The following is a 24533-nucleotide window of genomic DNA, read 5'->3' on the forward strand; positions in this document are numbered from 1 at the left end:
AAAACAAAAAAAAATTTGATTCACAAGAAAAAGCTTATGCTTTTAACTGTACACATCTACTGTGCTCAACTTTGGCCTCCACCAGTCATAAAGTTCACAGAATCACAGAATCTTAACGGCACAGAAGGAGGCCATTTGGCCCACTGTGTCTGTACCGGCACTCCAAATGAGCATTATGACCTAGTGCCGTTGCCCTGCCTTTTCCCCATATCCTTGCACATTGTTTCTATCCAAATAATCATCTAATGCCCTTTTGAATGCCTCGATTGAACCTGCCTCCACCATATTTCCAGGCAGAGCATTCCAGACCCGAAACACTCAATGTGTGCAAAAGTTTTTTCTCACGTCACATTGGCTTGTTTTGCAAATCACTTTCAACCTGTGCCCTCTCGTTCCTGATGCTTTTTCAAGCAGAAACAGCTTCTCCCTGTCTACCCTGCCCAGGCCCTCATGATTTTGAACATCTCTATCAAATCTCTTCTTAGCCGCCTTCTCTCCAAGGAGAACAACCACAATCTCTCCAATCTGTCCTCATCCCTGGAACCATTCTTGTAAACCTCTTCTGCATCTCTCCAATGTGTTCACATCCTTCCTATAATGTGGCACCCAGAACTGTACACAGTATTCCAGCTGAGGTCTAACGAGTGTCTTACATAAATTCAGCATAACCTCCTTGCTCATGTACTCTAAACCCTATTAATAAAGCCCAGGATACTAAATGCTTTATTAACTGTTCTCTCCGCCTGTCCTGCCACCTTCAATGACCCATGCACATATACACCCAAATCTTTCTGCTCCTGCACCCCCTTCAAAATTTCACCCCTTATTTTATATTGTCTGTCCATGTTCTTCCAACCAAAATGCATCACTTTACACTTCTCCACATTGAACTTCATCTGCCACCTATCTGCCCACTCCTCCAGCTTGTCTATGTCCTCTTGAAGTTCAACACCGTCCTCCTCGCAGTTCACAACACTGCCAAGCTTCGTATCATCCGCAAACTTGGAAATTGTCCCCTGCACACCAAGACCTAGATCATTCATATATATCAGAAAAATCAAGGGTCCCAATACCAACCCTGGGGAACTCCATTTCAAACCTTCCTCCAGAAAAAAAAATATCCATTGGCCATTACTCTCTGCTTCCTATTTTTCAGCCAATTTTGAGTCCAATTTGCTACTGCCCCTTCTATTCCATGAGCAATAACTTTTCTCACAAGTCAGTTGTGTGGCACTGTGTCAAATACCTTTAGAAAGTCCATGTACATCACATCAACAGCGTTACCCTCATTGGCCTTTTCTGTTCCCTCTTCAAAAAACTCTAGCAAGTTAGTTAAACATGATTTCCCCTTTAGAAGTTCATGCCGGTTCTTCCTTATCAACATATATTTTTCCATGTGACCGCTGATTCTATCCTAAATAATTGTTTCTAGAATCTTGCCCACCACTGAAGTTAAACTAACTGGTCTGTAATTGCTGGGCTTATCCTTACAACCTTTTTTGAACAAAGGCATAATGTTTGCAATTCTCCAGTCCTCTGGCACCACCCCTGAGTCTGAAGACTGAAAGTTTATGGCCAGTACCCCTGCAATTTCTACTCTCACTTCCTTCAATATCCTTGGATGCATCTCATCCGGTCCCGGTGCCTTGTCAACTTTAAGTACCGACAGCATATTCAACACTTGCCCCTTACCAATTTTGAACCCTTCTAGTGATAGAGTTTCCTCGTCTATCACCGTGGCCTTGGTTGGTAAAGACAGATACAAAGTATTCATTTAATACCTCAGCCATGGCTCTTTCATCCATGAGTAAATTCCCTTTTAAGTCCTTTTACCACCCTTTTCCTATTTATATATCTATAGAAGACTTTGGGATTCCCCTTTATGTTGGCTGCCAGTCTTTTCTCATAATCCCTCTTTGCTTCTCTAATACGGTTATTCACGTCCTGTCTGAACCTTCTGTATTCCTCTTGGTTCTCAATTGTATTTTCTACCTGACACCTGTCATAAGTGCACTTCTTTTTCTTTATCTTAATTTCAATGTCCTTTTTCATCCAGGGAGCTCTGGATTTGTTTGCCCTGCCTTTCCCTTTTGATGGAATGTACCTTGACTGTGCCCGAACCAATTCTTTTTTGAAGGTTGTTCAGCTACAGCTTTTCCTGCCAATCTTTCGTTCCAGTCTATCTGGCCCAGCTCCATTCTTCCCCCATCAAAGTCAGCTCTTGTCCAGGTAATTGTTCTTACTCTGGATTGCCTTTCATCTTTTTCTATCATCATCCTAAAACAATCCATACAATACAATGATCACTGTCTCCTAAATGTTCCCCCACTGCCACTTGATCTACTTGGCCTTCCTCATTTCCAAGAACCAGGTCCAATAGTGCATCTTGTTGGATTGGACATATACTGCTATAGAAAATTCTCCTGAACACAACCTAGGAACTTTTGACCCTCTCTGCCCTTTACACTACCACTGTCCCAGTCTACATTCAGGTAATTAAAGTCCCCCATTATAACTACTCTTATAATGCTTGCATCTCTCTGTAATTTCCCTGCAGATTTATTCTTCTACGTCTTTCTCACTATTTGGCAGTCTGTAGACTACACCGAGCAATGTACTTGCATGTTTTTTGTTCCTTAGTTCTAGCCAAATTGATTCTGTCCTTGAACCCTCTGGGACATCCTCATTCTCCAGCACTGCAATGCTCCCCTTAACCAATACCGCCACCCCTCCTCCTTTCCTATCTCTTCTGAACACCTTGTACCCGGGAATATTTAACACCCAGTTCTGCCCTTCCTTGAGCCAGGTCTCTGTTACCACCACAACATCATATTTCCACACGGCAATCTGCGCCTGTAACTCCCCAATCGTATTTGCTAAAATCCTTTCATTCACATATGTGCATAGTAACCCTGATTTAGATTTTGTTACTTTCTCCCTCACCCCGACTTCACCTATTAACTTACTATTCTCTATACTAGTGCTATCTGCCCCTCCCAGTATTTTGTGCACCCTGGAATTCCTCTCTAATATTTTCTCCTGGTTCCCACACCCTTGCTGAGTTAGCTACAAGAACTTAAATACTTGTAGCTTCTTGTAGTTTACTCCCTTCCCCCAGTGAAGCAGTGGTTGGCCTTTGCTCAACAATTTCCTTTTGCAGCATGGATTACATGAAAATCTCAGCAACAGGAGAGAATCTTAATTGAACCCCACTACCGCAGTGACATCCATTAATGTCACACTTGGTATATTTTTGAATCTATTTCACTAATGAACATGCTGCAAACATGTCGGTTCACACATAGTGAATAATGGCATCACCCTGATATTTTAATGAAGCCAGCAAGTTTAAATTAATTTCACATCAGTAATATTTGGAACTCTTTTCAATTGACAGTGGTATTAATCACATAATGTGCATAGATGAGCACTAAATACTACCTATGAGGGGCTTCCCCAAAGGCTTAGTGAATAAAGAGACCATTGGACTGAGCTACTTGGAATAAAAAGGTCCTATGTTTGATCTTGATATCTGTGCTAAATTCATGAATCTCAATCCAGGCAATATTTGAGATGGCACAATTGGCATCAGTGTTCCTAGAATGTAGAAAAAGAAATCGGCCTCGTATTTTGCTCCTGATCACCAACTAGTGACTAGAAAATTTAAATATTTAGAGATTGGTTGAGGATAGAATCAGGCTGTATTCTGCATGATACCCTATACAGTTGAATACTCTTCCATCATTTACTGTTTTTCGCCCTTTGTTCTCTCAGCACCTCAGAATGAATTGGAGTCCAGATTGAAATACATCAGCTTTGAGTTCACTTACTGACATTTCACTGATGTTGTTTACAAATGACACTTCACATTTTCATAATCTGTGAAAATGTCATCTTGTCTTTTAATATGTTTGTTTGTTTTTTATATTGCTTCCTAAACAGTTTGCCCTGAATACATTCAAGGTGTCTGGTTTGTTTCTCTGTTGCATTTTATTAATATTTTATTTTAAATTCTCATTACATTTGACGAGTTTTGAATTTTTATTTTCTGTTCATCTGAGAAGCTTTATGCTCAGCTTTGGATAAACCCAAGACACATCTAGGGGTTTCAGCATTGTGGTTATTGGAGTTACAAATACACCCTCCATAAACACACATCAGATAAAAGTAGGTTATTAGATAAAATCCTGAATTAGTAAGATTTCTTCACTTCTTTGTTTTAAAGAATGTAAAACTAGACTGCTGCTGCAGTGTAAGAGTATTCTTGCTTGTTATCCAGTCATCTGTAGCATAAGTAAACATTCAGTTTGGGCATGATGAGCCTGGGCTCTCATGTCCACTTTGGTCAACTAGCGTACTAATACTCACTGTTTAGCCTTTCCCATGCAGAATGGTCACGAGTTGATAGAGGGATGCTGGCACCCGTAGAACTGCACCACAGCAAAGTCAAAGTCAGAATCTTCAGGAAAGGAGGGGAGGAAATTAAAGAATAAAGCATTTTCAATAAAAATTGTGATGCATCAGGATGTTTTGCATTGTCTTTACAGTAAGATTGTCACAAGTTTTTCATCATTTGTATACATTCTACAGAGCTTTACAGACATTAAGTTTAAATTAAAGCTTCTATTAATTTGTATATAACTCAAGCATGCTAACACATCATGAGAATTGATGAGGAAGACCATTCACCTGTTGTAATTTATCCATTCAGAAAAATTCCAAAGTCTCGTGAATATTCAGTTGTTTCTTAAATGCTTTTAAGAATTTTACTCTACTACTCTACCTATTTAAGGTGAATTGCATAGATACACTTAAGTGGAAACTAGATGATCAAATGTGGGAGAAACGCATGAAGGGATATGTTAATAGGGTTCAGTGAAAAAAGGTGGGAGGAGGCTGGTGTATTGCATAAACACTGGCATGAACCTGAATGGTTTGTTTTCATGCTGTAAATACCTTGTAATATTATTCATCTTCAAATGAAGAAGAATTTCCTGAGCATCAGTTCTAAATTTATCTATTACAAGTTTTAATCTGTGTCTTTGCACCCTAATCTCAATTTAAAATAAAGGGTAGTTTGGAGAAATTGAAAGTAAATTTACAAATTTAAGATCTCCTCTCTGAAGCCTCGTTTCCAATGTACAAAATAAAAATGTCCTTATGGTCGGTCCTTTGATGCAAGGGATCAATTTTGCAGCTCCTTCTGCATACCCTCCCATATTTAAATGCCTCCTTAATATTTTGATTGTTATGTTCAAGATGTGATCTCACCAGAGTACTGCACAGTTTGACCATACCGTCCACTGACTTATATTCTAAAAGTTTGACTATGTAGTTAAACATTCTGTTGGCTTCATTGACTGCTTCACTCCCAACAGTTGCACAGATTTCATGTCTAGCCTAGTCCAGGGTGGGCCTCAGCTTTAACCTTAGCTTTTTAAACACCATGCATGGAGTTTGTATGTCAGTTGTTTTATTAGGTGGTTTGAAAATGTCAAAACTGAGATTGATAGATGTTAGGTAAGGATATTAAGGGATATAAAGCCAAGACGGGTAAATGTTAAAGTAAAAGTTTAAAACTTCAGATATAGACCAGCCATGATCCAGTTGAGAGGCTGAGTAGCTCGAGGGGCTGAATGGGGACCCACTCTTGTTCCTCTTTTTCTTCTCATTTGCAGTCTCCATAATCATTAAAGTTCATTTGCCATTGTTCTGCCCATTTACTTTGTTCAACACAGAGATAAAAACAAAAAAACTGCGGATGCTGGAAATCCAAAACAAAAACAGAATTACCTGGAAAAACTCAGCAGGTCTGGCAGCATCGGCGGAGAAGAAAAGAGTTGACGTTTCGAGTCCTCATGGTCTGTCGAAGGGTCATGAGGACTCGAAACGTCAACTCTTTTCTTCTCCGCCGATGCTGCCAGACCTGCTGAGTTTTTCCAGGTAATTCTGTTTTTACTTTGTTCAACTGATTAATTCCTGAGCTCCCTCCTACATTTAGCCTTAGCTCGGGATCACAGAATTGTTACAGTGCAGAAGGAGGCCATTCAGTCCCTCATGTCAGTACTGGCTCAAATGAGCAATTCAATTAGTGCCATTCCCAGACCTTCTCCCTGTAACCCTGCACATTCTCGTTCTTCAGATAACAATCCAATTCCCTTTTGAATGTGTCTCCACCACACTCTCAGGCAGTGCATTCCAGACTCACTACGTGAAAAAGCTTTGCCTGATGTCACTTTTGCTTCTTTTATCGATTACTTTAGATCTGTACCCTCTCATTCTCGATCCTGTCACAAGTGGGAATGGTTTCTCCCAATCTATAGTGTCCAGACCCCTCATGATTTTGAATACCCCTATCAAATCTCCTCTCAATCTTAGTTTCTCCAAGGAAAACAGCCCTAACTTCTCCAATCTTATCTTCATAGCTGAAGTTCTTTATCCTTGGAATCCCTGAAATTTTTCTGCACTCTCTCAATGCCTTCACATCCAATCTAAAGTGCAGTGTCCAGAACTATGTGTAATACTCCAGCTGAGGCTGAACTAGTGTCTAGCACAATTCAACATAACCTCCTTGCTCTTGTACTGTATGCCCCATTAATAAAGCCTGAAATACCGTATGCTTTATTAACCACCCTCTCAACCTGTCTTGCCACCTTCAATGAGTTATGCATATTTATGCCCAGGTCCCTCTACTCTTGCTCCTTTAAAATTGTGCCCTTTATTTTATATTGTCTCTCCTTGTTCTTCCTACCAAAATGAATCACTTCACATTTCTCTGCATTGAACTTCATCTGCCACCTGTCTGCCCATTCCGCCAACTCATTTATTTCCTTTTGAAGTTTTACACTATCCTCCTCACAATGCTTCCAAGCTTCATATTGTCCACAAACTTTGAAATTGTGCCCTGTACAGCAAGGCCTAGGTCATTAATACATATATCAGAAAATGCATGAGTCCTAACACAGAACCCTAGGGATCTCCACTACAAACCAAGTTCCAGCATGAAAACATCCATTAACCACTACTGTTTGTTTCCTGCCAATTCCATATCCATGTTGCTGTTGTCCCTTTTATTCCATGAGCTATAACTTTGTTCACAAGTCTGTTGTGTGGCAATGTATCAAACATCTCTTGGAAGTCTATGTATGCCACATCAACTGCATTGCCTTCATCAATCCTCGCTGTTACCTCTTCAAAAAAACTCCTGCAAGTTAATTAAACATGATTTTCCCTTAAATCCATGCTGGCTTTCCTTAATTAACCCCCATTTGTCCGTGTGACTATTTTGTCCCTAATTATTGTTTCTAGAAGTTTCCCCATCACTGAAGTTAAACTAACAGGTCGGTAGTTGCTGGGCTTATCATTACACCCTTTTTCAAAAAAGGGTGTAATGTTTGCAATTCTTCAGACCTCTGGCACCTCCCCCAAGTCTAAGACTGATAAATTATGGCCAGTGCCTATGTAGTTTCCACTTTCACTTCCCTCAGTATCCTTGGATGCATCTCATCTGGTCCTGGTGTCTTATCCACTTTAAGTACAGACAGCCTATTCAATGCCTCCTTCTTATTAATTTTAAACCCTTTTAGTGACTGAGCTACTTCCTTTTTCAACATGGCCTGGGTAGCATCTTCTTCCTTAGTAAAGACAGATGCAAAATATTCATTTAATACCTCAGTTATGCCTTCTGCCTCCATCCATAAATCCCCTTTTTGGTCCCTAATCAGTCCTACTCCTTTTCCCACCTTTTTACTATTTATATGCCTATAGAAGACTTTGGCATTCCCTTTTATAGAGGTCTACAGCATAGAAAAGGGCCCTTTGGCCCATCGAGTCTGTGCTGGTCAAGCACCTAGCTTGTTGTGGAAGGAACTCTGTTACTAAGCGTTTAAAAGAGGAGCCTCCCTTTTAAGCAAGAAACATTTCTTACATTAACTATATCTCGTAGCTCCATACACATGGCACTCCCTTGACATGGTGCTTTAAGCAGCTTTAACTCTGACTGTACTCCATCTCCAGCCTTGGGAACTCTCCTTTGTGGCTGTCAAAGGGTTACAGGTGGTGACTATTTGTTGCCTTGCCTGGAATGGGAATCGGAAACAGTTGTGTGCCACAGTTTAAGGTGAGGCCCAAAACTGAAACAAACTTCTGTCGCCTGTAACCATATTGAATGCAGCACTCAATTAAACAGAACAAGCAGCAGCAGGGATAACTGAAATACAAAATGTGTCTCCTGGGTGAATTCAATAATAGTTTTAAAAAGGAGGCACAGCATGCTATAAGCACTCGATTAAATCCCAACCAGTATGTTTCAACATTACCCTGCTGAATACACCATAGGCCAATGCTTTGGCGTTGGATTTTTCAACTTTCTCTTCCACCCCAACCCCCATCTTTCACATTCTACTGGAGATCATGTTCCAAGCCCATTAATGCAATGTTGGTTATTCTGTTTGGAGATGTTATATTTCTGTAGCAGACAAAACTAGCTAGTCTCTTTTCACACTCCCTCTTTGCTTCTCTTATTTGCTTTTGCACCTGCCCTCTGAATCTTCGACATTCGCCTTGGTCCCTAACTGTATTTTCTACCTGACATCTGTCATAAGCATACTTTTTCATTGTTATCTTAATTTCTATCTCCTTTATCATCCAGGGAGCTCTGGCTTTGCTTATCCTACCTTTCTTTTTTGAGGGAATGTACCTTGGTTGTTCCCAAAATACTACTACTTTGAAGGTAGCCCATTGTTCAGCTACCACTTTTCCTGCCAACCTTTGACTCCAATTTATTCGGCCCAGATCCATTCTTACCCCAATGAAGTTGACCTTCTCTCAATTATTTATTCTTACTCTAGATTGTTCTTCGTCCTTTTCCATAGTCAGCCTAAACCTTATGATACAATCATCACTATCCCCTATAAGTTCTCCCACTGACATTTGATCTACTTGGCCCACCTCATTCCCAAAAACCAGGTCTAGCAGTGCCCCCTTTCTTGTTGGACTGGACACACACTGCTGTAGAAAATTTTCCCGAACACATTCTAGGAACTCATGCCCCTCTGTCCTTTACACTGCTACTATCCCAATCTATATTTGGAAAGTCCCCCAATGACTTTTGCACCTCTCTGTAATTTTTTTGTAAATTTGTTTCACTAGAGCCTTTACACAAGTTGGTGGCCCATGGACAACACAATGTAATTGCAGTTTGGTACAATTTTCAAAGTTGACCATTTGGCATCAGGTTTCTGACTACTGATCATTTATATAAATCATTAAAAATAATTATCCCAAAGCCAGGCCCTGGACACTCATGGTATTCTGATACAGGATCTATCTATTAACAAGGCAATTGCTGTAAGAACAACACTTTCCACACCTCCAGGCCCACAAAAGTCAAGTAGGACATCTAACAAACAAATAATAAGCATAAATTGAATTTCCTGTGCTGTATGGCCTGCATTGCTGGGACTCAGATTGGAAATGGTCAATGGGATGTAGGTTGGATGCCCCTTTCATAAAGGTAGATGATCCATTAAAACCTGCTGAAAATGTTCCCATTGAAGGCAGGTGAGAAGATTTGTGACCATTGTCTCACCAGCACAACTGTTGTAAGGCTTTTTGGGAGTAATGTACATTTGTAGATTATGATGCATGGAATTAATAATTTTATGTGGTTTTAGCTCCATGTCTTATTGTTTCCTGTTGTGTGCTCTGTGTTTTCTACTGTTGTAAACAGTAGAGCTGTGAATTAAAGGTGTTTATTCAACAACAATTGAGTAAGACTTAATGGTGCTATTTTTTCTTCTCACATGTCTCTGGTTCAGCTTAGGTGAGTTGGAAAGTCCCCCATTATAACTACCCTATGACTCCCAGGTGAGTTGGGTATTGGCCAGTATTGAGACTATACTGCCTCCAAATCATTCACTTCTAAATGAGGAAAAAACAAAAATAGTAGTGGTGGAGAGTAGATCAGTCAACATCTGTCAAATAACGATCCTGGAATATGTCACATCAAGAACTCATGATTCTAAAACAAAGTGCTATAATCAATGTAAGTGCAAACAGAATTGTTATAAGTTAATATTTGGAGATGGTTACCCAAAAAAACAGTAAAGTCAATAACTTTAAAGCATTTAAATAAATAGACCAAGCCAAGTACATTGCTACACATTGCAATCATCAATAACAAAAAGACACTCAATAGCTGTAGCTAAACAGCCACAGGCCACATCTGCATTAGTGTCTCATTGAGCAGCTGTTGAGTCAAATCTATGAGAGGTCTTTTTTTATATTTTTCTCTTGAAAAATTGACTCTTGCTCTAATTTGGCTCCATGGGTTCTCACTCAACTAGTTATTCCACATATGAACCTAGACAGTATTGACAGTTCTTCATGACAAGTGCCCATCTCTCATGCTAATTGATTCATACCAACTTTTATCACTCATCAGTTGCTGCATCACTAGCATTTTCAATTTTGATATGGAGAAATCAGCAAGTCTTAGTACTCCTGGTTCTCAGTGTCACCCACAAGTGCAATTCACATTGTGTGAGAACTGGTTAATTGTGGCTATGAAGTCTCCAGTAGTTGGATTGTCTGTCAATAATGTTAGGTTCACATGTGGAATAGCTAGTTAAGTGAGAAAAGCGAGCTGCCAGAATCTATGGAACCAAACTAGAGCAAGAGTCAATTTCTTCAAGGGAGAAGTAGAAAAAAAAGACCTCTCATAGATTTGACTCATGAGCTGCTCAATGAGACACTAATGCAGAGGTGGCCTGCGGCTCTTCAGCTACAGCTTTCGAGTGTCTTTTTGTTATTGACGATCGTAATGTTTAGCTTGGCCTTTTTATTTAAATGCTTTAAAGTTATTGACCAGCTTTTTTTTGAGTAACTATCTCCAAATATTAACTTATAAAAATTCTGTTTGCACTTGCAATATTGACTACAGCACTTGATTTTAGAATCATAATGAGTTCTTGATGTGACATATTCCAGGATGCTGATGACAGCATTAATGGATGATTTTAAGATGGTGCCTTAAAGGCACAGGCCAGATTAACAGCTAAACTTTAGAAATGTGTTTTATATTGCTCTTAAGCATCATTGTGAAGGAGATCATATCCTCTGTCCAGAAAAAAGAAAAAAATCAATAACAACACCACCAGAGCTCTGAAGAAGGGTCATACAGACTCAAAATGTTAACTCTATTTCTCTCTCCACAGATGCTGTTAGACCTGCTGAATTTGCCCAGCATTTTCTGTTCTTATTTCTGATTTCCAGCATCCACAGCATTTTGCTTTTATCTTACACAGCAATAACCTGCTCACTGATACTCAGTGTGGGTTCCTCTAGGACCACCTGGCTCCTGACCTCATTACTGTAGAGCAAGGAGTTAACATCAGAAGCATACATGATGCTGATGTAATAATGATGTGAGATTTGTTATGAAAGCCAGACTTACCTCATTGAAAAGCAGGGGGTGACCAGGAAATCCAAGCCCCGACATTCATTGGGAGTTTCTGTGCATGCGGGGAGCGGGCTGTTCATGCACAATTCAACATTCTAAGTTTTTTGGGCTGAGGACTAGAGCCCCTTGTACCTACGCAAAAAGAAAAACTGGGTCATGTGTCCCAGAATGCGCAAAAAGAAAAACTGGGTCATGTGTCCCAGAAGCTGGGCACCATTTTGGAGGAGTGTTTTTCTATTCATTCACGGGGTGTATGCTTAGCTGGCTTATTGTCCAACCCTAGATGCCCTTGAGAAGGTGGTGGTGAGTTGCCTTCTTGAACCGCTGCAGTCCATGTGGTGTAGCCACACCCACAGTGCTGTTAGGAAGGGAGTTCCAGGATTTTGACCCAGTGACAGTGAAGGAACGGTAATATATTTCCAAGTCAGGATGGCGCATGACTTGGAGGTGAAGTTCCGGTTGATGGTGTTCCCATGTGCCTGCAGCCCTTGTCCTTCTAGGTGGTAGTGGTCGTGGGTTTGGAAGGTGCTGTCTAAGAAATCTTGGTGAATTCCTGCAGTGCATCTTGTAGATGGTACACACTGCTGTTACTGTGCGTCGATGGTGGAGGGAGTGAATGTTTATGGATGTGGTGCCAATCAAGCAAGCTATTTTGTCCTGGATGGTGTCAAGCTTCTTGAGTGTTGTTGGAGCTGCACTCATCCAAGCAAGTGGGGAGTATTCCATCACATTCCTGACTTGTGCCTTGTAGATGATGGACAGGCTTTGGGGAGTCAAGAGGTGAGTTATTCGTCACAGGATTCCTAACCTCTCACTTGCTCTTGTAGCCACAGTATTTACATGGCTCATCCAGTTCAGTTTCGGGTCAATGGTAACCCCCCAGGATGTTGATTGTGAGGGATTCAGTGATGATAATGCCATTGAACATCAAGGGACAATGGTTAGATTCTCTGTTGTTGGGGATGGCCATTGCCTGGCACTTAAGTGGTGCAAATGTTACTTGCCACTTGTCAGCCAAAGTCTGGATATTGTCCAGGTCTTGCTGCATTTGGACATGGTCTGCATCAGCATCTGAGGAGTCGCGAATGGTGCTGAACCTTATGTAATCACTAGCGAACATCCCCATTTCTGACATTATGCTGGAAGGAAGGTAATGCTGAAGCAGCTGAAGGTGGTTCGGCCCGGGACACGACCCTGAGGAACTCCTGCAGTGACGTCCTGGAGCTGAGATGACTGATCTCCAATGTTATGACACAGCAGTTGGTAAAGGCTGAGTTGTTTAAATCCCAGAGGGAAACTTGAACAACTGTCATATTTTCAATTGGTATCCTTAAGATGCAGCTCTGAATTCAGAAATGAAACCACCAAGCCTCGAGGTTTTTTTTTACATAAACTGGGTTAAACATTTATTACTTTAACAAGGAACTAAACACATACACATGTCTACAAATTACTGCCATAATAACTTTTAAACAAATCCCCAAATTAATTGCTCCCAGGTAAATCTTCACCAAGGCAACAATAACCCATAGACTTTAAACAGACACCAGGCAAGGCACGTTTATCCTTACGAATCCAAAATGAGGTACCTTGCAATTTGGTTCCTTTGCAGACAGTTGTAAAGCTTACAGGCTGCTTAGATCTTACATGCCTCTGACCTACACATACAAAACTCCTTTCTGTTCAAGCCTAGCCTTCCCTTTGAATGTAAATTCTCATTGTATCACTAGGTCTTTGACCTCCACCTCTTTTAACAATAAAACCCCTTTCATAGCACCAATTTTATTAGTAATATAAACACATTGCTTGGTGTCTTCTAGCTAGGTGCAAGATTTTGCTCCCTTCTTTTGAATGGTTTATTCAACAAATACAAATGTACTCTTTACCTTCTATCCTTATGTTTATCTAATTACTATCTCAAACTACTATACATCAAAGCACCAAACTAGCTGGCTTTAATCCTATTAAGCCACACACAGACGCAGACCGTACTACAAGTCCAATTTATAAATAATTTCCAATAACATTGTACACATTAATATCTCTTCATGACATCCAACAACCACAACCATCTTCCTTTATGCTAGGTATGACTCCAACCAGTGGAGAGTTTTCCCCCGATTCCCATTGACTCCTGTTTTGCTAGGGCTCCTTGATGCCACACTCGGTCAAATGCAGCCTTGATATCAAGGGCAGTCACTCTCACCTCACCTCGGGAGCCCATCTTTTTTGTCCATGTTTGAACCAAGGCTCTAATGAGGTCAGGAGCTGATTAGCCTTGGTGGAACCCAAACTGGGCGTCAGTGAGCAGGTTATTGCTAAGCTTGATAGCACAGTTGATGACCCCTTCCATTACTTTACTGATGATCGAGAGTAGACTGATGGGGCAGTAATTGGCTGGGTTGGATTTGACATACTTGGGCAATTTACCACATTGCTGAGTAGAAGCCAGCGTTGTAGCTGCACTGGAACAGCTTGGCTAAGGACATGCAAGTTCTGGAGCACAAGTCTTCAATACTATTGCCGGAATGTTGTCAGGGCCTATAACCTTTCCAATATCCAGCACCTTCAGCCATTTCTTGATACCACATTGGCTGAAGACTGGCATCTGTGATGCTGGGGATCTCCGGAGGAAGCCGAGATGGATCATCCACTCGGCACTTCTGGCTGAAGATTGTAGCAAATGCTTCAGCCTTATTTTTTGCACTGATGTGCTGGGCTCCCATCATTGAGGGTGGGGATATTTGTGGAGCCACCTCCTCCAGTGAGCTGTTTAATTGTCCACCACCATTCATGACTGGATGTGACAGGACTGCAGAGATTAGATCTGATCCGCTGGTTGTGGGATCGCTTAGCTCTGTCTATCACTATAGGTAGATGTCAGGAAGATATGATAATTCTCATAATGTTATTGGAATTTATTGTAAAATAGTGGTGCCTGTGTCTGTGTGTGTGTGAGACTTAATTGGATTAAAGGCAGTTGGTCGAAAGGCTTTGATGTAAACTTGGTAAACATGGAAGTTTAGAATGTAAGGTGTAAAAGGACATTTGCATTTTTAAATAAACCAGATTAGATTGTTTTCAAAGGAAGGGGTGAAATGTGTAACATAGCTAGGTAAAGTTTAGAAACAGTAGGTGGAATTTTCCCAGCACACTGACGGCGGACGTGATAGGTGTCATGTGTGGAAAATCTAGCTTCATGACGGCGTGAAGGCAGGTTGTGATTTTCTGCTCAGCCCGCTAACGATGGGCCACATTTCCTGCCATTGGTCGGTGGGGAGTTAATTGTAATACATTAGGATATAATTAAAAGGCCATCCCACCAGGCTATTGGATCCCCGCCCTATCATCCATCCATGTTGGCAGGAAAGCAAGTTTTTCACAACAGCACGCAGGTGATGTGCACTTGGCGGACTTCACTTTGGGGGAACTGTGGTTACTGAGCAGCAACGTTCTCCACAACCCGCCTAGTTGTTTACAGGCCTCAGGGGTGTCGGGGTGGGGGGTGGCGAGGGAACCTGATGTTATCCAGGGGCAAGTGCTGGCCAACCTCGGAGGTGACTGCTGAGGGCGTGGGTGTCAAGTGCTGCCCTGGCACTGCATCTTGCGCACAGATTGGGGGTGGGGGGGGGGGTGGGGGTGGTGGTGGGGGGGGGGTGGCAGGGTAAGCAAGGGAAGTGGCCACACATTAGGGATGCCTGTATAAACTGACTACCCCTCCGCAACTGAGACAGATCAGGTGCAGCCACAGTGATATGGTTGGGGTCAGGTTCCTAGCCTACCCACCCATTCAAGCAACACGGAGGCACCAAAGGGCCACCAAGCACTCCTTACCCCACCACACCCCGGAGAGACTTCAAGTCTGCCACTGCTTTATTGGACCACGGAGCAGTTGGACTGCATACATTGTACAATCTCCTCGCCAATGCTGGCCATGTAGCTGTCACTGCTGAAGGTGCTCACAGCCCTTTGCAATCTCAGCATCCTGGTTTGGACCAGTGTCCCCACATGTCACAGGTTGACAGGGCAGCCATGCAGTGCATTCCTCTCTGGCAATCCGAGGGGTGACCAACCCTCTCTGGGAAGCGTTAAGGAGCAGGCACACGGCCAGGAAAGGTACTAAGTACGGCCATGATAACCGCATCTCTCTTTTTCGTGCTGCAAGAAGAACATGTCAGGATCATGGATCCTGGTGACCTATCTGTATGCCTGATGGCCTGCCGAGAGCGTAGTAGAGGGAGGAGAGAGCAACTGAGGTACCTGACCACGCAAAGACAGGAGCAGCAACCTCATTAAGATGGGGTGACAGGGACTCCTGCACACGCTGCCCAGGAGTGACAGTGAGCCGTGGCTGGTCGATGCCTAGTGACACCTGGTCTATAGATGCCACCTGCCATGCCTGCAGATGACTGAGGACCAGTGTCGCCGAAGACTGCGCATGTCTAGGGATCTGGTGGCTTACATCTGCTGCAGGACTTAGCGCCACGGGGACATGGGGGGCATCCACTGCCAGTGGCTGTGAAAGTGACCACAGTGCTCAATTTCTATGCCAGTGTCTCTTTACAGGGCTCCCCAGGTGACCCCTGTGGGTTTTCACAATCCGCCACCCACAAATGCATCCAAGAGGCCACGGATGCCATCTTCTCCACAGCACACCACCTTGAGCATTTTGCCCGGGACTGGGACAGCCAGGCTTAAAGGGCCATTGGATTCAGCCTGATCTTGGGATTCCCACAGGGTGCGCTTGACTGCACTTATGTGGCACTCAGGTCTCCTGTGGACTTCATCAACCACAAGGGTTTCCACTCGCTGAACGTGCAGCTGGTAGAAATACACCCTGCAGGTATGTGCATGGTTTCCAAGGACTGTGCACGACGCCTACATCCTGAGTTGCTCACAGATCCCTGGAGTCTTCCAGGATCCACAGCGTCTGCAGGGTTGGCTCCTTGGGGACAAGGGCCGTGGCTGACAACACCCGTGCAGCAGCCTCAGACTGCAGCACAGCAGCACTGTAATGAGGCTCAAGCAGCAGCTCCTTGGTGGAGCAGACCATGAGGATGCCGAAAATGCGGTTTCAGTGCTGGACCGATCTGGTGGAGCCCTGCAATACAGTCTGCAGAGGGTATCACATGACGTTGTCGTCTGCTGCATGCCTTACAACCTGGCGCTGCAATGGGGTATGGAGCTGGCTGAGGAGGAGATGGAGGCGCTACATGTCTCCTCCGATGAGGAGGATGCTGACAAGGATGAGGGTGAAGGGGTCGTCAGTGGCAACGACACCAAGTTTGAGGCTCTCGCACTGACTAGATGAGGCAGGCACACTCGGGAGGCCCTCATAGCTGCCAGATTTGTGGAGAATGATGATGACATCCAGTGAGGTGTCCTCGTTGATCCTCCCATCGCAGTTGTGAACTTTTGACTCCAGCCTGGCTTATGGCAGAACTAATACCCTCTGTGAGAATGCTGCTGTCATGGAGATGTAGCGGAGGCCCTAATAGTCACTCAATCGCAGGATGTTGATGACAACGTGTAGTGACGGCAGTCCATAGATCTTCAAATAGCCTCTGAAAATGTCTGACTCCTGTCTGGCTGAGGGCAGCTCGCTTGCCCTCCATGATCAGGGCCATATCAGAGAGGCAGCGATGAAACTTTAGATGCATCTGATGCTGTGTCCGCCTTCAGCACCTCAGCCCTTCAGGAGCTGGTGCACAGCATCACTGGTCGCAGATGCTGGTGATATGGGGGCCAGCCCCACCTTAAAGATGCTGAGAACACACAGAGAGTATGAGGGAACTCTGTGGCGCCTGCCCACTGCATTCTGGCAGCAATGACTAGCACTGCCGAGGTGCAGGCATCAGGAATGTTTCCAGGGAGTGTGAGGCTGGACCATCACTGCGATGTGAAGGCTGCACAGAGCACAGGGAAAAGACCCTGGACTGAGACACCTGCCTTTTATCTTGTGCAAAAAGGTTTCACATCTGAGTGACAAGAACACTGCTCATCAGCACAAGGAGCCATAGGCAGGGAGAGATTCTTGGGAGTTTATTGACAATAGCGAACATTACGTACAAGTGACTAACATTTATGCCCAGGCTATACACTAATTTACGTTAACTTTCCTAGCCCTGTCGCTACATCTTGGTTCTCCCCAGATATCCACAGCAGAGGTGGAGGCAGCCTGCTGACTGTGACGCCCTTTCTGTGATGACTTTGGCAGATGTCCTCTGGAGGGCCGAGACTTGGAAGGCCCTGGCCTGCTTTCGGTGTCCTGCTGTGGCAGTGGCACCGTTCCCTGCCTGTCAAGCTGGATCTGCGGAGGTCACAGGAAGAGGGAATTCAGGTGGGCCGGTCTTCCCAGAGTCACCTGTATGGATGGCGACGAAGTGTGCACCTGCTGATCCTCCTCCCAATGGTTCCCCTGAGGTCCCCTGGCTGACTCTGTGAGCGGAGGGGTAGTTGGAGTGAGATTGAGCTGCCCAACACCCATCTCGTGTACACACTGTCAGAGGCCAACTATGGCATCAGTGATGGAGTTAAGCCCGCACAATAGTGCAGGAGTGACATCCTGGACCAAGGTCTCCATGGTGGCCACCGTCCTGCCAGTGTTGATCTCAGTGCATTGCAATGCTGGTGCTATCACCTCAGCCTGAAGACAGACAGACTCCTCCGTCGTGCCTTGCAATCTGAGGAGTGCAGCGGACATTTGTTCCCTAGCTTGCCTTTACAGCTCCGGCAACTGTGACATGACCGAGTCCAGAGGCTCGTCATATGACTTGGACTCAGCAATGTTCTGGCCTCCAGCAGTCCTCTGCATTGCTGGGACCTGGGAAGTCCCTGCCTCCACTGCTGTGAATCAGACAGTGCGACGCGCTCACCAGATTGTGATCCCGAGGCTGCTCTAAAGCTAGACCCCACCAAAGTGTGTGTCTCTGCGCTGGTGGAGGGTGTGGGTGAGCATTGTGACAGGACTTCAAGGAGGGTGCCTTCACATTCCTCTTCAGAGGTTTCTTTGGAGCTTACTTGGAGGCTCTGGGGTGTGGACTCCATTGGCTGCTTCCCAGGTGCGCCTGCGAAAGCAAGGAGAGATAATTAGCGCATGGCAGTGGCCTGTGAAACAGGACACAACTCTCACAGCATGGTTGTCTGATGGATGTTGCACTGCTCTATCCTCACTTGGTAGAGCAACCCTGGCCTCACCTTCAACACAGGACCGGTCCCGATCATCTGGATGGCTGGTCAGCTAGCTGGATGGCAGTTTTCAAATTCTGTGAGAACTTTGAATTCCAGCACCCCTCCACCTGCCTGTGACCTTTCCTTCCTCTTGTGTGCCAGTTTGTCCTGCATAGATAGAGATGAGGAGAGCGTAAGCAGGACGCCTGCCAGGCCAGATGATAAGTATGCCTGGTAGGTGATGGGTGGTCCCATGAACGGGATGAGGACAATGACGGTGTATGTGAAAGAGTGAAAGGTGATGCCTCTTGAACTGGCAGTGAGTGAGGGCCCTGTGGATGTGTGATGGGTTTGTGAATGTGAGAGTTAGAGTGATGAAAAGAGTGACTTACCTTGGTGGAATGGAGGAGATCATTCATTCTTTTGCTGCACTGGGTGGGTGTCTTCCTCTGCAGGGCATTCGCACTGACCACTGCTGCCACTGCCTCACAAGCTGGGTTGGTGACGTTGCTACCCATCCTGCGGCCAGAGCAGGGGTAGAGCACATCCCGGCAGGCCCCCACGGCATCTAGCAGTTACTTGAGGGAGTGGGAGGCTGCAGTCTTTTTGCCTTGGCTGGCCATGTCTCCCAGGCAGCGGTGGTGAGCTGGTGGCGATGAGCGCTTTGCGGGTGGCTGGCTTTTAAATATGGCAGCCGGCATGATATAACAGCCGGGTGATGGCAAGCAGGCGAATGAGAGCCTGCCCGCCATGGAAATGGCGTGTTTCGTGAGAGTGAATATATAATGAGGCGGGCTCAGGAAGATGCAGCATGAAAATCCTCCATTTTCATCGGCGGGTTGGACTCCATTTTACCCGCCCACTACCGCACTGAGCACCATTCTGGGAAAATTCAGCCCAGTGTATTTATTTTCCCCAAAGATTACTGGTAAAACCTAGTGCTATGAGAGATTTCTATTATCAGAAAGATAAAGTCCATAGATATAGTGAAACAGGGGAATTTGCATTCAAAAGGGGAAAATATGTATAAAAGAGTTAAGGCTGTGTGTAAGGGTAGGCATTTTTTAAAGATCTAACAAGTGTGAAAGGCTTTCAGCATCTAGACCTCAATCTGCTCTTTTCAAAGAACTAAGGTTAAGAAAACTCACTTTGAATTTGACTGGTTCAGGGTATTGTGTGTCACCTTGCCTGCGTCTTTAGAATCTATATGTCTTACTGTTGTCTTAATGAAAGTGTAACTGGGAGTCAGATTAAGTAGGGGATTTAGGAGTTATCATAGTAGTAATTTGTAAATCTATGTATGTGTTTGAAATCATTTCTGTTATTAATAAAATGTTTAATCTAGTTTTGTAAGAGACTATAAGACTTGGTGGTCTTATTACGACAGAATTTAAGGCACGCATCTCAAAATTTATACAAATTGCAAAACAATTTGTGGCAGTTGTTTCAAATTTCCCTTAAAGATTTGAACAACTCAGCATTTACCACTGGCTGTGTCATAACATAGTTGGGGGCTCATTGCAGTATATATTTGAAATTCGTTGATTGGCTTGGAGTTGGTGAATCTTAAGGTTATGAGCCCAAGAAGCACTTGGAGTTGGTGTGAGGTTTTTTTGAAGTGGTGAGTCTGCAATATGGCTTTGGCAGTTGCTCAGACTTGCCTGAGGATTGAAGTTATAACTTTGGCTGGTTTACAAAAGGTAACTACAGTTAAGTTAATGGAATAAGCGGATTAATTACAATTGTGGTTACCTGCAGGGGCAAAGAAAGCAGATATAATTGAAGGTATAGCACGGCATTTAAAGGCGGAAATGATACCTGACACTAGTGAGTCACAGCTAGAGGTAATGAGTTTTCAGTTAGAAATGAAGAAGCCTGAGCTTGAACAAGCAAATGAAATGAAAAAAACTTGAGTTTGAGGCAGCAGATAAAGGAAAAGAAAAAAGAAGAGCATCTCAAAGGGAACAGGCAGAAAGGCAGGAGAGAAAACGAAAACAAGAAAGGGAATTAGAAATGGCGAAGTTAGAAAAGGAAGAAAGAGAAAAAGAGAGAGAGTTACAGTTTAAAATGCAGGCAGTTAAAAAAGAGATGCCAGAAGGTGAGGAAGGACTTATATACAGATCAGAACCCAGTAGGGAGATGTTTAAATTTGCACAAGCTCTTCCAAAGTTTGAGGAAAGAGATGTGGAAGCATTCTTTATTTCATTTGAGAAGATAGGTAAACAGATGAAATGGCCACAGGAAAACTGGACATTATTGTTACAATCCATTGTTAGTATAGAGCACATGAGGTTTATGCTTCACTGTCGGGAGAAATGTCGGTGAACTATGCTGTGGTAAAAAGGGCTGTTTTGAGTGTATGTGAGTTGGTTCCTGAGGCATACAGACAGGAACTTAGGAATATGAGAAAACAGCCTGGGCAAACTTATACTGAGTTTGAAAGAGTAAAACAAAGTAAACTTGACCCGTGGATACGGGCATTGAAGATAGAGACAGCACATGCAGCTCTTAGAGAAGTAATTATTTTGGAAGAATTTAAAGATTCAACTCCTTCAGTAGTGAGAACTCATGTGGAGGAACCGAGGGTTCAAATTGTAAGACAAACAGCAGAGATAGCTGATGATTGTGAGTTAGTTCATAGATCTATACCTTCTTTTTGTCACCCTTTTAAACCTGAAAAGGATAGAAAGTAGGAAGGTGAAAGGAAGTTGGATAGTCAGGGAAGAGAAGAGGTAAGAGGAAATTCGCAGGAAGTCTTTCAGAATAAAAAGGAAGCTGCTGAGGGTAAAAGTGTCATTCAAAAATTGAGGTGTCTTTATTGTAATAAAGTTGGACATGTGAAATCTGTGTGCTGGAAATTGCAGGGAAAATCTGTTGGAATTATAGGGATGCAGAAAAGTCCTGGAAGTAAAAGTACTGTGGGTTCTGAGGTTCAGGCACTGGAAAAGCCAATGGTTTGTGCACAGGTAAAACATGGAAAATCAGCGATAGGTAAAGAAGTGGGAATGTATTCACAATTTAGCTAAGACACAATACTGCGGGCCACTGGGGATAAGGTACACTTTGGAGCAGTAGCATCCCGCTCATTGTGGCCGAAGAGCTGAAGCTCTGTTTATGAGTTGGTGCTTTAGTGCACACTTAGGACTCCTAAGTGGAACAGAATCTCGTGAGAAGAGATTGAAACCCTGCAAGGTGAGCCGTCATTGAGGCCGTCCAAGGAGAAAGTTCCAAGGCGAGATCTTTGAAGGTGGAGACTGGGATCCCTCATGAGAGAGAGAAAGTGAGTGAGTTTCCACAAGGTTAGTTGATTCAGTGTTACTGATTTATGAAAATTATACTTACCTTAATGTTAAGAGCAGAAATTGGGAACTTCAACTCCTGACAGACTTTGGACCTTTTGCGCATGCACAGACCGGAGTGTGCTGTGCATACACAGTTCAGTCTTTTTATGTTCTTTGGACCCAGCGCACTTGTGCAGGAAGAAAAATGGTGTGAACAATCTGGATCAGGTAACTGTGAGCAGAGTGCCACCAAGAAGAAGTGTCCCAGGCAGGTGACAGGGAAAGTCCCAAAGGGAGAAAAGACAGGGACAGATCCCTAAAGAAGAGTCCAGACAGGGACAGGAAGAGGTCCCAGTTAAGTTAAAGAGAGGAGCAGAGAAAAAGGCTCCAATTAAGAAAAGGGATGTGGGTAGCAGCCTTTAAGTGAAGAGGAATCAAGGGAAGCCCAGGTAATCAAAGAGGGCTCAGAAGAACACCTGAAGATCTAAGAAGGTAACCACAGGTTGGTGACTCCATGCTGCGGGTCATTGGAATAGTAGTGTTCTGCTCAGCACAGCCAAAGGTCTGAAGTTGTGCTTGTGAGTTGGTGCTTGAGTGCAGACTCGGAAATCCAGAGGAACAGAATCTCAAGAGGGAGCTTCAGTGTGGTTGGTTGACTCAGAGTGTTTACTGACATCTGGGTGGGTTGTTGAGAAATCTGTGGACTCTGTCTTAGTCACCTCTGTCATTTAGTGTACAGTGTGGTGAGTTCAACCGCAGTTTGTCTGTTCATTTGCATGTACCTCATATTAACCCTGAATGTTGGTGTATAAGAAAGATATTGTAAATTGTTTTATCTTTCTGACCTTATATTGTAAAGTTTATTTTTGTTTGTTCAAAATCCGTGGAATCTTGTGATTTTATTCACTGAGCAAGTGTCTTGAATCTCAAACTTTATCTACTTTAAAGAACACATTATTGGCCCCTAACCAGATCTTACCAATAACCTGGGGATCTGACCAAGGATCATAAGATTGATGTCTGGGTGGATTGTTGAGAAATCGGTTGGAATCTGTCTTAGTCGCATTTACCATTTATTGTGCAGTGTGGTGAGTTTGACCACAGTTTGCCGGTTAATTCATATATATTCTAACATTTGGGGTTTTTATGAGATACAAGATAAATATTGAAAATTATTATTCTTCTGACCTTAGTTGGTAAAATTTATTTTTTTTGTTTAAACCCGTGGAATATTGTGGCTTTATTTTCTTAGCAAGTGTCTTGAATCTCAAGCTTTGTCTACTTTAAACAAAAAGTTTTTGGCTCCTAACCAGATCTTACCAAAAGTTTGGGGGCTTGTTCCAAGATCACAATTGAGAAGTAAGACAGATCTGGAAGGAGGAGGAATTCCAACCTTGTGTGGTGATCCAAATTTGAAAATACTTGCTGTAAATTAAGTATAATGTTTTTAAGAAGCTACAGACTTGAGCAGCATACTTTCGGAGAATAGGAAATCCCCATTTAGACCCCAGCCACACAATAAAGTATGGTGGCAGTGAGCAAAAGACCCAGTCAACCTTAACATAGAAACTAGGAGCAAGAGTAAGCCATTCGGCCCTTTGAGCCTGCTCCGCCATTCATTATGATCATCCAACTCAATAGCCTGCTCCCGCTTTCTCCCCATACCCTTTGATCCCTTTCACCCCAAGAGCTATATCTAACTCCTTCTTGAAAGCATACAATGTTTTGGTCTCAACTACTTTCTGTGGTAAGAAGAAGATAAAGGGCTGGCAAGAAAAGAGATCCTCAAAGGAAGGACAATATAAAAAAAATTAAGTCTCACCAACATGTTGGAATATCCCGGGAGCAGCAGATGTGAGCTGAGGCACAGATCTGGAGACTAGACAGCAGTGAACACAGAAGCAGAAACAATTCTAGGGCTCAGCAGAAGCACGGAATACACACTACCGCTCCCATGACCATTTCAAAGTGCAGAAGGATTGGAACAAGCCCATAATCGGGACAACCAGAGAAAAAGATTCACAGGATACAGAACTTTTCAGGATTGCATAAAAAAGATCAAAAGGACCAGGTCAGTATGCTACTTTCTGCAGTAAGCTCTATCACTGATGATATGATAGCAAGGTAGGGGGTTGCTGATATTTCAATTTCTTGCAAAGAAACCCTGCAAGCTTTCAACTCTTGTATCAGCTTCTGTTGGAATTTTATAATAGATAGGGCTAAATTTATTAAAAGAAAGTAAAGACCAGTTAAAAGATTGAATTCATTCATCAACAATCTCCATAGGATGGTTGAGTGGTAGGCAACTGCAATTATGGAACCTTAAAGGGTGAGCTGATTCATGACAGATCATAGTCTGGATCCTAGACAAAGCATCATCAGATCTCTTACAGACAAGGGAGGATTTAACACTAGTAAAAGTGGTGCAGATTGCGAAGCAAATGACTCAGGAAACAAAATCAGGCATTTGTCCGCAGGGAAGAAGAGCTCATGTGAAGAAGATTGAGTGAGACTATTCAGTTTGTTGGCCAACAAAGAGAAAACGCACCAAAACCTATGCCCACCAAAACAGGAAAAGGCATGCCAACCACCATTTTGAAATGTCTTCAGTGCGGTGGAAA

The 24533-nt window shown here is 43.4% G+C and overlaps 1 protein-coding gene across 1 annotated transcript in view; it reads left to right on the forward strand.

Annotated features, from left to right (window-relative positions):
• dym (dymeclin) overlaps window positions 1–24533 on the forward strand; it is a 553915-nt gene that overhangs the window by 500677 nt on the left and 28705 nt on the right. The gene's annotated exons all lie outside the window — the stretch shown is intronic.

The sequence above is a fragment of the Carcharodon carcharias genome, chromosome 1 (genome assembly GCF_017639515.1).
Source record: "Carcharodon carcharias isolate sCarCar2 chromosome 1, sCarCar2.pri, whole genome shotgun sequence".
NCBI lineage: Eukaryota > Metazoa > Chordata > Chondrichthyes > Lamniformes > Lamnidae > Carcharodon > Carcharodon carcharias.